This window comes from Mus caroli, unplaced genomic scaffold (assembly GCF_978045245.1).
Source record: "Mus caroli unplaced genomic scaffold, Mus_caroli_1 scaffold_14, whole genome shotgun sequence".
NCBI lineage: Eukaryota > Metazoa > Chordata > Mammalia > Rodentia > Muridae > Mus > Mus caroli.
The window spans coordinates 1,362,181-1,374,975 of NW_028227269.1; the positions used below are offsets into that span (position 1 = coordinate 1,362,181).

The 12,795-nt window shown below is 39.7% G+C and overlaps 1 protein-coding gene across 8 annotated transcripts in view; it reads right to left on the minus strand.

Moving 5' to 3' along the window:
• Positions 1-12,795, minus strand: part of Ncoa1 (nuclear receptor coactivator 1) — a 257,999-nt gene that overhangs the window by 64,136 nt on the left and 181,068 nt on the right. The gene's annotated exons all lie outside the window — the stretch shown is intronic.

Genomic DNA, 12,795 nt, shown 5'->3' on the forward strand with positions numbered 1-12,795 from the left:
GCAATAAAAAAATTTAACAGACCAAACCCACCAAAATACAAGAACTACTATCGCAAATGCCTGTTAAAGTTTAGCTTGTAAGAAAGATGTTGAAGACATTTTACTTTTTGAGATAAAATCTGTATATAGCCCAGGCTTGCCATATAGCCCAAGTAGGCCCCAAACATACATTCTTCTTGCCTCAGCCTGCTAAGCACTAAGATTAAAAACCTGTGCTAGTATAGCTGCTCAATTACATTTTAAATATCACATAGAAAAGATTTAAAATGGTCAATGAAGATTTTCTCAAGCTACATGCTACTCAAGAGAAGAGATGCTACGTTCTGTTATCTTGGGTATCCAGCTCCGACTAAGGAGGGAGTCTTTTGTCAGCAGTATGATAAACTGCCTAGGTGCAGAAACAAGGATGTAAACTCTACCTTCAGTTAAGTCACTGTCATGCTTGCCAAATGCAGTGCACGGAGAAATCAGTGTTTAGTAAGATAATAAAGGATCAAAAGAGTGTTTAATGGACACTGATAATTTCTGTGGAAGAGTATAGGCAAGTTTTTGCTATAATGAGTCCTAAAATTATGTTAACAATCCAAACTATTTATATCTCTAAATAATATATATTTATAAAAACACAACTTCAACAGAAAAGTGGCATTATACAATACATTATTAACATAAGGTTTTAAAGGGCCAGAGAAAACAAATAACAAATCTCACATGATTTTAATTACTCCATTTTACCCACCTATTGTGTTCATTTTCCAAGTCTCCTTATTACATAGTGGGACAATAGTCACTTTACAGAGCTGCACTGCTCATCCCAACAGCATGAACCTCCATGGGGCCCATTTGAAACGAACTATAACATTCACTTCCTCAGCCACACTGCCTACACTTTCAGGCCTTGATACTGACATGGAACTAGTGGCTATGATGATGACTTCTTTCATTTCAACACTGTTCCTCCTTCCTCATAAATGTCTGATTCGCTAGCTAGTGTAAGGGCTGATGTTCTACTTTTCACTGACCTTTGTATTAATGCTCTGCAATAAAGTCATCTGGTAAGGACGTGCTGGCTGATGGATCTTCTGTCAGCTTGTGTAATGGAACTAGGCTAACATTGGCATGTGATAAAATGTTCTTTCTAAAGAACAGATTTTTCAATCTTAGGTATGTTTTCAACCACTTATGACTCAATTTATGTTTTTACTCTTATAGGAATCAAGACTTAATTTTATAAAGAAAATTAATTAAGAGAAAATTCTTTATTGATCATCAATTATAAATGAGAAACAACCAGAAATTTGGGATAACATGGGAACCTTAGGGTATTTGATATGGATTATAGAAACAATCTTTGTTAATTAGGCTGCATAAACTTGTAAGATTGTAGCTAAAGCTGTAAAACAATTTAAAATTTGGATAATAATTTAAATATCATACTTAAAGTTTTGAAGTTAGATTATTATAGATGATAATGTATGGATTGTAATTCACTGAGAATTATTCTTTGAAATGAGAGAAAAAGTAATTATTTAAAATAGCAAAGCTGAGACATCTTTGTTCCGGGACCCCGCCAGGTGTATTCTGCACAGGCCCCTGACATCCTGCCACCTTCCGGCCAGTGCAAAGGGGTCTGAGGGGAGAGGGAGCACCTAGCCTGAGCATTGGCAGCAGACATCCTGGTTCCGGGACCCCGCCGAGTGTATTCTGCACAGGCCCCTGACATCCGGCCACCTTCCGGCCAGTGGAAAGGGATCTGAGCGGAGAGGGAGCGCTTTGCCTGAGCATCGGCAACAGACATCTTGGTTCCGGGATCCCACCCAGTGTATTCTGCACAGGCCCCAGAGATTACCAGATGGCGAAAGGCAAACGCAAGAATCCTACTAACAGAAATCAAGACCACTCACCATCATCAGAACGCAGCACTCCCACCCCACCTAGTCCTGGGCAACCCAACACAACCGAAAATCTAGACCCAGATTTAAAAGCATAACTCATGATGATGGTAGAGGACATCAAGAAGGACTTTAATAACTCACTTAAAGAAATACAGGAGAACATTGCTAAAGAGTTACAAGTCCTTAAAGAAAAACAGGAAAACACAACCAAACAGGTAGAAGTCCTCAAAGAAAAACAGGAAAACACATCCAAACAGATGATGGAAATGAACAAAACTATACTAGACCTAAAAAGGGAAGTAGACACAATAAAGAAAACCCAAAGTGAGGCAACGCTGGAGATAGAAACCCTAGGAAAGAAATCTGGAACCATAGATGCGAGCATCAGCAACAGAATACAAGAGATGGAAGAGAGAATCTCAGGTGCAGAAGATTCCATAGAGAACTTCGGCACAACAATCAAAGAAAATACAAAACGCAAAAGGATCCTAACTCAAAACATCCAGGAAATCCAGGACACAATGAAAAGACCAAACCTATGGATAATAGGAGTTGATGAGACAGAAGATTTTCAACTTAAAGGGCCAGCAAATATCTTCAACAAAATTTTAGAAGAAAACTTCCCAAACCTAAAGAAAGAGATGTCCATGATCATACAAGAAGCCTACAGAACTCCAAATAGACTGGACCAGAAAAGAAATTCCTCCCGACACATAATAATCAGAACAACAAATGCACTAAATAAAGACAGAATATTAAAAGCAGCAAGGGAGAAAGGTCAAGTAACATATAAAGGCAGGCCTATCAGAATTACACCAGAATTTTCACCAGAGACTATGAAAGCCAGAAGAGCCTGGACAGATGTTATACAGACACTAAGAGAACACAAATGCCAGCCCAGGCTACTATACCTGGCCAAACTCTCAATTACCATAGATGGAGAAACCAAAGTATTCCACGACAAAACCAAATTCACACATTATCTTTCCACGAATACAGCCCTTCAAAGGATAATAACAGAAAAAAAACGATACAAGGAAGGAAATCACGCAATAGAAAAAGCAAGAAAGTAATCCCTCAACAAACCAAAAAGAAGACAGCCACAAGAACAGAATGCCAACTCTAACAACAAAAATAAAAGGAAGCAACAATTACTTTTCCTTAATATCTCTTAATATCAATGGACTCAATTCCCCAATAAAAAGACATAGACTAACAGACTGGCTACACAAACAGGACCCAACATTCTGCTGCTTACAGGAAACCCATCTCAGGGAAAAAGACAGACACTACCTCAGAGTAAAAGGCTGGAAAACAATTTTCCAAGCAAATGGCCTGAAGAAACAAGCTAGAGTAGCCATTCTAATATCGAATAAAATCGACTTCCAACCCAAAGTTATCAAAAAGGACAAGGAGGGACACTTCATATTCATCAAAGGTAAAATCCTCCAAGAGGAACTCTCAATTCTGAATATCTATGCTCCAAATGCAAGGGCAGCCACATTCATTAAAGACACTTTAGTAAAGCTCAAAGCACACATTGCATCTCACACAATAATAGTGGGCGACTTCAACACACCACTTTCATCAATGGACAGATCATGGAAACAGAAACTAAACAAGGACACAGTGAAACTAACAGAAGTTATGAGACAAATGGACTTAACAGATATCTACAGAAGATTTTATCCTAAAACAAAAGGATATACCTTCTTCTCAGCACCTCATGGGACCTTCTCCAAAATTGACCATATAATTGGTCACAAAACAGGCCTCAACAGATACAAAAATATTGAAATTGTCCCATGCATCCTATCAGACCACCATGGACTAAGAATAATCTTCAATAACAACATAAATGATGGAAAGCCAACATTCGCATGGAAACTGAACAACACTCTTCTCAATGATACCTTGGTCAAGGAAGGAATAAAGAAAGAAATTAAAGACTTTTTAGAGTTTAATGAAAATGAAGCCACAACATACCCAAACCTATGGGACACAATGAAAGCATTTCTAAGAGGGAAACTCATAGCTCTGAGTGCCTACAAAAAGAAACTGGAGAAAGCACACACTAGAAGCTTTACAACACACCTAAAAGCTCTAGAAAAAAAAGAAGAAAATTCACCCAAGAGGAGTAGATGGCAGGAAATAATCAAACTCAGGGGTGAAATTAACCAAGTGGAAACAAGAACTATTCAAAGACTTAAACAAACGCGGAGTTGGTTCTTTGAGAAAATCAACAAGATAGATAAACCCTTAGCTAGACTCACTAGAGGGCACAGGGACAACATCCTAATTAACAAAATCAGAAATGAAAAGGGAGACATAGCAACAGTTCCTGAAGAAATCCAAAACACCATCAGATCCTTCTACAAAAGGCTATGCTCAACAAAACTGGAAAACCTGGACGAAATGGACAAATTTCTAGACAGATACCAGGTACCAAAGTTAAATCAGGATCAAGTTAACGATCTAAAGAGTCCCATATCCCCTAAAGAAATACAAGCAGTCATTAATAGTCTCCCAGTCAAAAAAAGCCCAGGACCAGATGGGTTTAGTGCAGAGTTCTATCAGACCTTCAAAGAAGATCTAATTCCAGTTCTGCACAAACTATTCCACAAAATTGAAGTAGAAGGAACTCTACCCAACTCATTCTATGAAGCCACAATTACTCTGATACCTAAACCACAAATAGACCCAACAAAGATAGAGAACTTCAGACCAATTTCCTTTATGAATATAGATGCAAAAATACTCAATAAAATTCTTGCTAACCGAATCCAAGAACACATCAAAACAATCATCCATCCTGACCAAGTAAGTTTTATTCCAGGGATGCAGGGATGGTTTAATATACGGAAATCCATCAATGTAATCCATCATATAAACAAACTCAAAGACAAAAACCACATGATCATCTCGTTAAATGCGGAAAAAGCATTTGACAAGATCCAACACCCCTTCATGATAAAAGTCTTGGAAAGATCAGGAATTCAAGGCCCATACCTAAACATGATAAAAGCAATCTACAGCAAACCAGTAGCCAACATCAAAGTAAATGGTGAGAAGCTGGAAGCAATCCCACTAAAATCAGGGACTAGACAAGGCTGCCCACTTTCTCCCTACCTATTCAACATTGTACTTGAAGTCCTAGCCAGAGCAATTCGACAACACAAGGAGATCAAAGGGATACAAATTGGAAAAGATGAAGTCAAAATATCACTTTTTGCAGATGATATGATAGTATATATAAGTGACCCTAAAAATTCTACCAGAGAACTCCTAAACCTGATAAACAGCTTCGGTGAAGTAGCTGGATATAAAATTAACTCAAACAAATCAATGGCCTTTCTCTACACAAAGAATAAACAGGCTGAGAAAGAAATTAGGGAAACAACACCCTTCTCAATAGTCACAAATAATATAAAATAACTTGGCGTGAATCTAACTAAGGAAGTGAAAGATCTGTATAATAAAAATTTCAAGTCTCTGAAGAAAGAAATTATAGAAGATCTCAGAAGATGGAAAGATCTCCCATGCTCATGGATTGGCAGGATCAACATTGTAAAAATGGCTATCTTGCCAAAAGCAATCTACAGATTCAATGCAATCCCCATCAAAATTCCAACTCAATTCTTCAACGAATTAGAAAGAGCAATCTGCAAATTCATCTGGAATAACAAAAAACCTAGGATAGCAAAAACTCTTCTCAAGGATAAAAGAACCTCTGGTGGAATCACCATGCCGGACCTAAAGCTTTACTACAGAGCAATTGTGATAAAAACTGCATGGTACTCGTACAGTGACAGACAAGTAGACCAATGGAATAGAAAGGAAGACCCAGAAATGAACCCACACAGCTACGGTCACTTGGTCTTCGACAAGGGAGCTAAAACCATCCAGTGGACGAAAGACAGCATTTTCAACAAATGGTGCTGGCACAAATGGTTGTTATCATGTAGAAGAATGCAAATCGATCCATTCCTATCTCCTTGTATTAAGGTCAAATCTAAGTGGATCAAGGAACTTCACATAAAACCAGAGACACTGAAACTTATAGAGGAGAAAGTGGGGAAAAGCCTTGAAGATATGGGCACAGGGGAAAAATTCCTGAACAGAACACCAATGGCTTGCACGGTAAGATCAAGAATTGATAAATGGGACCTCATGAAACTGCAAAGCTTCTGCAAGGCAAAAGACACTGTCAATAAGACAAAAAGACCACCAACAGATTGGGAAAGGATCTTTACCTATCCTAAATCAGATAGGGGACTAATATCCAATATATATAAAGAACTCAAGAAGGTGGACTCCAGAAAATCAAATAACCCCATTAAAAAATGGGGCTCAGAACTGAACAAAGAATTCTCATCTGAGGAATACCGAATGGCTGAGAAGCACCTGAAAAAATGTCCAACATCCTTAATCATTAGGGAAATGCAAATCAAAACAACCCTGAGATTCCACCTCACACCAGTCAGAATGGCTAAGATCAAAAATTCAGGTGACAGCAGATGCTGGCGAGGATGTGGAGAAAGAGGAACACTCCTCCATTGTTGGTGGGATTGCAAGCTTGTACAACCACTCTGGAAATCAGTCTGGCGGTTCCTTAGAAAATTGGACATAGAACTACCGGAGGATCCAGCAATACCTCTCCTGGGCATATATCCAGAAAATGTCCCAACCGGTAAGAAGGACACATGCTCCACTATGTTCATAGAAGTCTTATTTATAATAGCCAGAATCTGGAAAGAACCCAGATGCCCCTCAATAGAGGAATGGATACAGAAAATGTGGTGAATTTATACAATGGAGTACTACTCAGCTATTAAAAAGAATGAATTTATGAAATTCCTAGGCAAATGGATGGACCTGGAGGGCATCATCCTGAGTGAGGTAACACAATCACAAAGGAACTCACACAATATGTACTTACTGATAAGTGGATATTAGCCCAAAACTTAGGATACCCAAGATATATAATATAATCTGCTAAACATATGAAACTCAAGAAGAATGAAGACCAAAGTGGGGTCACTGTACCCCTTCTTAGAATTGGGAACAAAACATCCATGGATGGAGTTATAGAAACAAAGATTGGAGCTGTGACGAAAGGATGGACCATCTAGAGACTGCCATACCCAGGGATCCATCCCATAATCAGCTTCCAAACGCTGACACCATTGCATACACTAGCAAGATTTTGCTGAAAGGACCCTGATATAGCTGTCTCTTGTGAGACTATGCCGGGGCCTAGCAAACACAGAAGTGGATGCTCACAGTCAGCTATTCGATGTATCACAGGGCTCCCAACGAAGGAGCTGGAGAAAGTACCCAAGGAGCTAAAGGGATCAGCAACCCTATAGGTGGTACAACATTATGAACTAACCAGAACCCCGGAGCTCTTGACTCTAGCTGCATATGTATCGAAAGATGGCCTAGTCGGCCATCACTGGAAAGAGAGGCCCATTGGACACACAAACTTTATATGCCGCAGTACAGGGGAACGCCAGGGCCAAAAAAAAAGGGAACGGGTGTGTAGGGAAATGGGGGAGAGGGGGGAGGGTATGGGGAACTTTTGGGATAGCATTGGAAATGTAATTGAGGAAAATACATAATAAAATATATTAAAAAATATAGCAAAGCTTCCTTTCTTTCCTCCCTGGTGATGGGGATCCAGCTTAGATCTCAAATATGTTAGGTAAATACTCTCTTTAAGCTATAAAACCACTAGTTTTTAAACCTTCAACTTATTAAAACCTGACTTTCTAGTTAACTAGAATTCTGATGCCTGTTCAGTCGTGAGCAGGTAAATAGGAGGTCACCATGAAGGAAGAAAGGAGTAAGGCTAGCAGTCAGAGTCACACATGACTGTCTGACTCTGCTCTGTATGAGTCTAGAGTTTCATGGGAGTCGACCTTAGCCCATGTCTGTTATTCACCACTGAAATGGAACTGGTGATGGTATGAGAGGATATCTAGTGAGGATGTTAGTCCACACCAGGGTCTCAGTGACTACGTCCTGTATAACAAAGGAAAACAAACCGTTTCTAGAGCACAAATGGCCCAAGTAACATACATTTAAGCAATTCTTAACCTTTATACTAATATATACCTGATATTTTGGATTAAGTAAGTAAGCTTCCATAGCTCACTACAGACATGACTGCATGAACATTTATTCTGCACACCATAGATTCCCTGTATTTTGGATTTTAGGGTCACGTTTGGAATTAAATTTTCACCCTAGGTCTCCTGGTCTTGCTTCTGATCAAAGTTTTTGCCAACTATTCAGAAAATATGTTGGTCTTTGACTTTCTTTTTCTTTTTTAAATTTACTCTGAGACAGGATGTTACTACTTAGCTCAAGCTGGCCTCATACTCACTATTGTCCTCCATCCGCCTCCTGAGTGCTACGACACACAGCTGTGTGAGCAAGCCCAGCCTGAGGCAGGCCTGGCTTGTGTTTACCTTTACAGTATCCCACAGAAAGGCTACAGCTAAAGGGGTACTGCTGACATCTGGGAAGTCCTCTGCTAAATCTATAACTCAACGACTGTCTTTGCTTGTTTCATTTCTTCTCAGAAATGGCCTCAAGTAAGCAAAAACCAACCAACCAACCAACCAACCAACCAACCAACCTCCCTCCCCTGGTCAGACCAACTGTAGGAGTACAGCTATTTAAGAATGTAATCTTTCCTAAAGCACCAGGTGCTTTCTGGAAGCCAACCAACTGAGCAGGTAACAAATGTGTGGCAGCACCTGACCTATTGAGTGTTTCCCTAAACAGAAGAATAAAACAAAACAAGACAAAGCAAAAGGCTGCTGTTAGGTAAAGAAAGAAATTACTCCTAGATGGGTGCTCACTTTCTCTCCTCCTCCTGGATAGTTTAAGATTTTTAAATTATCAGTAAAGAATAAATTCTGGGTAGTTCATCAAACTTTCCACAGGAAGCAAGTAAGTTAATATTTTAAATATTTTCAATAAGTTTTGAAATAAAGAGATTTTTTATTATCTGGACTTTGATATTAACTACATAAACTCAAATAACATTTTGGGTAATCATTAATGTGGGCACTTAATGTTTTATGGTAATACTTCTAAACTTCTTGATACTATTAATTCTACCAACTCCATTCCACTTGTGACATATGTATGATGATGTGTTATTTTTACACATACAGACACCCACACACACACACACACACTTGTTGATTTTTTTTTTTTTTGAGCCAGGATCTCATTCTGTAGCTCAGGCAAGCCTGGAACTCACTATGTAGCCCAGGCTAACCTCAAACTTGTGACAATCCCCTTTTGTCAGTCTCTTATATGCTAGAATTACAGGCCTGAGTTACCATTCTTAGTGCTTTAATTTTTAAGTATAAAGTTAAGGCAACAAAAAAGACCAATAAATAAAGATAAAGTTATTTTTAATTCTATTACTGAGGTAAAATTAACATTTTATTAATATAGAACTGGAAAGACATGTAAGAGTAAGATTATATTATATATACTCTCCGCTTGCTTAGCCTACTTTTTTATATAATAATACATCTGGAACATTTAAAAGAAATTATGACCTATTATTAAACTATAAGTAGATAAATAAAACTTTTATAAAAGAACTTTGTAGGTTAAATATACATACACACATGCACACACAAACACACACATGCACACACGCACACACACACACGCACACACACACACGCACACACACACGCATACACACACACACGCACACACACACGCATACACACACACACGCACGCACACACGCACACATGCACGCACACACGCACACACACACGCACACACACACGCATACACACATGCACACACACGCATACACACACACGCGCACACACACATGCACACACACGCACACACGCACACACGCCCGCACACACACGCCCACACACACACGCACGCACACACGCACGCACACACACACGCACGCACACACGCACGCTCGCACACACACACGCACACACACACGCACACACATGCACACACACGCACACACGCACACACACACGCCCACACACACACGCGCACACACGCACACACACACATGCACACATGCACACACACGCACATACACGCACACACACGCGCGCACACACACACGCACACACACGCATACACACACGCGCGCACACACACACACGCACACACGCACACGCGCACACACACATGCACACACGCACACACACACGCACGCACGCACGCACGCACGCACACACGCACGCACACACGCACACACACGCGTGCACACACACGTACACACACGCGTGCACACACGCACGCACACACGCACGCACACACGAACGCACACACGCACGCACACACACACGCACACACGCACACACACACGCACACACACACGCACACACACGCACACACACACACGCACACACACGCAGACATGCACACACGCACACACACGCGCACACACACATGCGCGCGCGCACACACACACACACACGCACGCACACACGCACACACACACACACACACACACGCACACACACCCCAGCACCTCTCCCTCTGAGGAGAGGTAAGGACTCTGAGTAATAGGGTTTAAATGTCCCTTTATTGTAGAACTTCTGGGAACTGAAAATACCTTAACTATTTCAGGAATTTCCTAAAACAGGAGAATAGAGCATCTATCACACTCAGTTAAGCACAAAACAACACTTTCTGGTTACAGATATTAAAATCTTGTGAAACCTAGCTTCATATTTTCCAAATGTCTCTGTAAGAAAGCATTTTCCCTCAGTCTCATTGAACTCATTCCATGGTGTATGGCCAGGAAATCTGACTTAACACCTGCACTGGCACCCACCACATCCAGTTCACGGTGAAGGGCCTGCTCTCATCTTTCTTTAAAGTACTGGTCTGAATGGAACAGAACCTGTGAATCTTCTTCAGACCATCTCCACTTGTATCAGCTTTCTCCAAGTTTAAAGTGGCTCAAGTGGTTTTCATACCCACTTTCCCCAGACTCAGTGCAGAACCATGGCTTCTATCTGGTTCAAGCAAGTGCTCCTATGTGTTCTTGGCTGGGATGTGGTTACATAAGTGACTCTGGAAGATGAAACAATAAGCATCATTTGAAAATATTTCATGAGCTGGGTATGGTAGTCTGGTGTTGTGAGTCCAGCACTTGATGTAGGGGCTCAGGAATTCAAGGTCTTTCTCAGCCACATAATAGGCTTGAGACCAACCAAGGCTACAGCAAAGCCTGTGTCAAACAAACAGTTGGGAAAGCACTAACCTAGTTTGTATGCAGCTTCAGGTTCAAACCCCAGCACTAAATGCTCCCCCCACCCCCCATCAAAAAACAAACTAACTAATTAACTAAAATGTAAGCTGTCTTGGCCCAAAGCAGCCAAAACAAAACCAACCAACCAACCAACCAATCAACCAACCAAAACCACCACCACCAAACAAAACACCCCCCCACACACACAAAACTAAGCTAAAACCACACACACAAAACTAAGCTAAAACCAAAACCGCTAAATGAACATTAGCATTTTAGAGCAATTGCCACCTTCAAATACTAAATTACTGCAAAGGGGAAAGATGACAGATGCAAGACAATTTTCTCTTGTCTAAATATCTACCACTGTAAAAATCTATACAAAATCAAAGATATAGTGGTAAAATTTGTCTTTTTCCTAAATTTAAACTTATTTAGGTGGACACATAAAACACTATTCATTTTTCCTATGTACTATATCCCTTTAAGCACTTATTCATTGTGGATGGCTAAATCAAGCTAAGAAACACATGCTATCCTACAATTATCACTATAGTGGTGAGAAGACTTAATATCTATTGTCCTTCCTGCATTCCTCAAGAATATATTAATAGTTACAATCACCATGCACACCACAGACCTGTTAAGACTTATCCCTTGGACCAAATATAGTGGTTTGGGCAACATCATCTCAACAGCTCCTCCTATCCCCATAGACCACTGCAGCCCTTCATGACCACCATTCTACTGTTTCTAGACTATGTGTATAAGATCATGTATTGCTTGTATTTCTGTGTCTGGCTTATCTCATCTGCTATAATTATCTTCAGGCTTACCATAGGAGTGTCATCTTTTTAAGGCTTAATAGTATTTCATTGTATTTATATATATGTCAATGTATATTATTCATATACATACATATATAAACATATGAACATTTTCTTCATTTACAGTTACTCATTGGAAAGCACATATCTTCCATACCTTGGCTAATGGTATACATGTATCTCTCTACTATACTGATTTTGTTCCCTTTGGTTATTTACCCAAAGTGGGATTCCTAGGTCCTATGATAGTTCTGTTTTTCTTTTTCTTTTTGAGGAAACATCACTCTTTAATTTATAATGGCTATACTAATTTACAATTCCATATTCATACATTCTCATCTTCTGTCTGTTTGATAACAACCATCCTAACACAAACATATATTTGGCTTTACACTTAAGTGATTGAGACAGCAAATACAAAACAAAACAAAATAACCTGAAAAATCACTCTTTCCATTTTGTATAGGTGAATGGTTCATCTTTAAGGCCTGTTAAAATATTGGCCCTTAGCTGATATTTTAATTCAGTAGGTATTTTTAACAGGTGGTTTACACATGTTTTCAAAGAGTATATTTCTCTAACCAGGCTACATCTACTGAGTATCAAATACTAGAAGATGCAATCTATCTATGACATACTATTTAGCAAATTGTCTATAATTTCAAAAACCCTAGAACCAGAGTCATATGAACTTTGGCCCACTTAGCCACACATGAACTTTCCATCTTTGAGGGAAAAAAAGTCAAAGTCATTTGTATCACAGAATTCTTTTTCTAAAAAGTTGGAGGACATGGTATTGAGA